This window comes from Penaeus monodon, chromosome 43 (assembly GCF_015228065.2).
Source record: "Penaeus monodon isolate SGIC_2016 chromosome 43, NSTDA_Pmon_1, whole genome shotgun sequence".
Lineage (NCBI taxonomy): Eukaryota > Metazoa > Arthropoda > Malacostraca > Decapoda > Penaeidae > Penaeus > Penaeus monodon.
The window spans coordinates 16139055-16144054 of NC_051428.1; positions in this window are offsets into that span (position 1 = coordinate 16139055).

Below are 5000 nucleotides of genomic sequence, written 5' to 3' on the forward strand. Positions count from 1 at the left end.
GTCTCCCATATACACTGAATATTGAGGATTGGCATAGGTCATATAGTTTCTTAGGGAGGCAATAATTTTAGATAATTTGCATATTTATGCGATAACTTTATCCTGGAGCATAATATTTATGCTTTGATTTTAATATTTATTGTTATTTGTAAGATATTATTGATAGATTTTTAAAGTTTTAAATATTCTAATATTTCTATCTAACAAGGCATTCGCTGCTAATGACCTTAGCTGTTGACGCGGCAGACAATTTTAGACAATCAATCAATCAATCTTTCTTGTGGGGGGTTTGTAGGAGTGTTTGCCATAAAATAAGCAGTTTTTTCATCCTCTCACGCTCCCACCCACCACCGAATCCAATAAGGGGGAACTGTATGTTAGATCTAATGTGTAGCAGTCACAGGGGTGGTGAAAGGATATACACAGCCAATGGCCGTTGTACCGCTACTCACGGGACCAACGTCAGTGCCAACAGCGACATTGACTGCTTGACCCTAGCCTCCCGAAGGAGATCTGCCGATTGATAAAATTTTCAATGAGTTCCCTTTGTCATCCACATATTTTTACGTCGCTTCACATGATGTGCGGATAATAGAACATCAACATCTGCTGCGAATTAATCTTTCTTTTACCTTTTTTTATCTCTTGTATTTTATGCTCAGTTTATTTTTTTTATGGTATCTTTTTGCTTATTCATCCTTTTAATTTCTCTTTTACAGCGGAAGTAACTTATTTTACGATTTTTATTAATGAATCGCACCAGATTGTTTTATGTAGTTTTTATTCTGATAATGGTTTTCTTAATGATTTCTTCTAAACTTTTATTGTTTTTGTTATTGGTTTTACTTTTTGTATATTTCATTTTATTATAACATTTCCTATTTATTAGTTTAATATTTGATGTGCTACGCTTACGGCCACGGCCCCCTGTATTGGTTTAATAAATGAAGTGGATATTTGGACTGTTCTGTGATTTACCTTTTGGATTACTGTCTGGATTTTAAACCACGGATGCCGAAGCAAGGTTGTACTGCCCCTTTTACTTGCCTAGGTGTATCTATGTAGGACGTGTTCATTCTTTTACATTACGTTTTACTGTGAACCATGTGTGCTTTGACTTACTTCTCTGTCTATTTTTATGATCTCCTTTGCTTTTACCCCTTTCCCGTGTCTTTTTACTAATTGTAACATAGATGTTAGTTCTTTTTACTGTTTTTTAAGCCCTTCTGGCATACTTTCAGTCTTTCTCTCACCTGCCTGCGGTTATGTGGAGCTAGACAAAATGCCATATTTCGAAGAGGGTAATTCAATCATCACGGCATGTTTTTCGAGAAATATGCAGTTTGGCAGGAGGTTTTAAGTAATGCATATTTATATTTTTCCAGTCTCCCTGTTCAAAGAGAGGTGTGCATATATGTTAACAGTGATATTAAATAAAATTGTTACTCCACCTCTTTAATATATTCTTTGCGTAAAATATAACCATTCACTATGTCATGCATTATATTTTTTCAACTGTCTTTATTATCATTTTTTTCCGCTAACTCTTACATGCTTAGCATTTTGTCCCTATCACCTCTCACCTGATACAGGTGATGAAGAAGATACGACGCTGCCCACTTTGTGAAACAATTTAACCAGGGCAGGCGACCCGTGTGATAGAGGCGGGAAATTTTACTTTGAATGGGTATTCTTGTATGATCTCTAGATCACTAGAATAACCATCTAATGTTTTTAAGCCCTTGCGAAATAAAATGTACGAGTACACTACAAAGAGAAAATTTCTTCATACATTTTCCTTATTTGCAACAGGACTCTTTATCAAAACAAAGGATTTTATACAATATCAAAAAGTCTTGGGATAAAAAATATAGCTGCTTTGCCCTTCTTGTGGTCTTTAATTTTACGTTTATAGTCCAAAGGCAAAGACAAAGATCAATTCGCCTCAAGCAGGGATATTCAACTAAGGAGGAATATACCACAGTAATTACATTTTTACATGACACTGCGAATTTCCTACTGATATTGTTTGATACATTTTCGTTTAAATCAAGCTTGCAGCAACTACTTTTCTCATGCGCAATATTAAAAATAATGGTGTTTACCTTTTTTTGTTGTGCATCTACATTACACATTCATGTTTTTCTTCAAGAGCAGTAAAGGCGCATAGTCTCAGAATCTCCCAGAGTGATTCGCGATGCACAGTATCAAATGCCTTCTTGAAGTCGATGTAAGCTGCAAGCAGCCCACATTCAAACTCATGATGGCACTCTACAATGACTCAAAGCACCTATTGTGGACTTACCAGGAATGAATCTGGATTGTTCCGGCCTCTGGTACCTCAGTAGGTGGTCTCTGATTTGCCTCTATATCGGGGTCAGAACCCTTAGTACAATGGCTAACAGGGGTAGTGATATTTGTATGACAGCTTGACTCTTTATTAATAAGAGTACAACACAGTTAAGAGAACACACAAGACAATGTCTTAGGGTACAGCGGTGAGCGCGGGGTCACGTGTCCTGCCAACCCACCCTGAGGGCGAAGACTGGACCGACATTACCACGTCAGGCGCTTGGCACGAACTGGCAGGTCAGACGAGGTCAGATAAAATCGTCATCTGCGTTCTTGCTGAGTTAATGGTTCTAAATTAAACTTGGAGCCATGTGGTCTATTGATAAAACGCCATAGTCTCAGAAGGATGTGATCGAAAACCTTGCTGAGTAGTGTAATGCCTCGGTCATAGCTGCAGTCCCACCGCCCCTTTCCCCTTCCAGTACCAGTATACAGGCTTGTTATTAATTCAATAACCTTTGTTGTAATTCCTCTTAGTCTCAGGATCTCCAAGAGTGATTCGCGATGCATGGTATCAAACACCTTGAGGTCGATGTAAGCTGCAAGCAGCCCACGTCTGAACTCACGACGGTGCTCTACAATGACTCAAAGCGCCAGGAAACGTTCAATTGTGGACTTACCAGGAGTGAATCCAGATTGTTCCGGCATCTGGTGCCTCAGCAGGTGGTCTCTGGTACGTCTTAGAAGGATGTGAGCAAGAACCTGGCCCGGTATACTGAGTAGTGTAATGCCTCGGTGAATGGTACCAGTCTGCCAGATCGCAGACAGAACAGCATGCAAACCCTTTGCCATAGGTTCTTCACCAGCCTTTAACACTTCAGCTGGGTTGTCGCAGATACCCGCTGCTTTACCACTCTCCCTGACTTTCAGTCAAGGAGAGTGGCTCCTTGTTGATGGGTGGGTCTGGCAAAGGAATCTCGACACTACCCGCGTCCAAATTAATTGCTGGTGGATCAACATGGTACAGCTGTTCAAAATACTCACCCCAGCAGGATCTGAGATTATCTGGCCACTTTCTGAGCGGAATGCAGTCGACTGTGAGGAGAGCTTTGAGTGCAGCTTTCTCAGGGTTTTCTAGGCAGGACTAAGGTCATTTACTAGGAAATGGCTTTCGACCTCCTCTGCAAGGTTCCTGATAACCTGTTCCTTATCCCTTTTCAGCAGTGACCTAGTCCTGTGCACCAGGGAACGATGCAAGTCGCAAACCCCCTTTCAGTCGAGCTGCGTAATAAGCGTCTGTTACTCTTGAGCATTCACCAATCGATTTTTGGGTTGCATCGAGCGTTTCACGTTTTCAAGGTACATGTATATTCTTCCCACAGAAGAATATATATATATGTATATATACATATATATATATATATATATATATATATATATATATATATATATATATATATATATATAATATATATATAGATATATAATAGATATATATTTTAATATATATAATACATATATATATATAATATATATATATATAGAAAAGATATATATAATATATATTATATAGATATATATATATATGTATATATACATATATATATATATATATATATATAATATATACATATATATAATATATATATATATATATATATATATTTATATATATATATATATATATACATATATATATATATATATATATATATATATATGTATATGTATATATAATATATATATATATATATATATATATATACATATATATATATGTGTATATATATATATATATATATATATATATATATATATATATATATATATATATATATATATAATTGTGTGTGTGTGTACAGTGGAGTAATCAGTGTAGCAGATGGAGCCGGTGACCTCACCTCGCTCCCCCCATGCTTCCTCCAGCTGCTGCTATCGCTCCTCCAGCTGGAACGGTCACTACTTATACCGAGGATGATCTAGGCCTCGGAGAGTTCGTGTTAAGCGACGAGCGCGCTAAGATCAGCCCTCGCCTCCGCGTGGCACTTTTACCCCTTTAGACAAGTCGTAGTGTCGTCGTAGCGTGTGTTCACCCTTTTACGTGTGTTTTGCATCCCTGTCAGCCACTGTACTAGAGTACGCATAGCCGTTAAATCTGGTGGCAGGGTGGCGCTGCGTCCTTCCGGCTCGCAGCATAAACGCAAACCTTTGAAGAAAATCCGCTCGACTGCTTCAAGACATGGCTAAGAAAAAAAAAACACGTAAGTACACGTTTGCGCCCCCTTTCTTATTTCTTTTCCCTTCCTTCTCCCATACATGTGTTAAGCCGTTGTTTTTTTGTTGGGTTAAAAGGTGCTAATGACAGCAAATGGCATGTTCTCACACTTTTCCTTCACCTCAGATCGCATTTCCGTGTGATCGAGTATGCATTCAATAAACATGAATATCGTTCGTTACTTAAGTAATTAATTATTTTCTCTCGTTTTTAGAGATTTATATTGTTTCATCTGAAACGAATTTAACGCGTTTGTGATTTTATCTTACCACGAATATCATTTCATTTTTCCTCCCCACGCTCCGACCTGACCGTACCTTTTCTTTCGCTTGCGGTCACTTTGGATTAGAAAAAGGTTATTTTCCCATCTTGACCTGACCTTACTTTCTCTTTTCCCGGTCGGTGGCGACGTGGGAAGGGTCTGATGAATGCT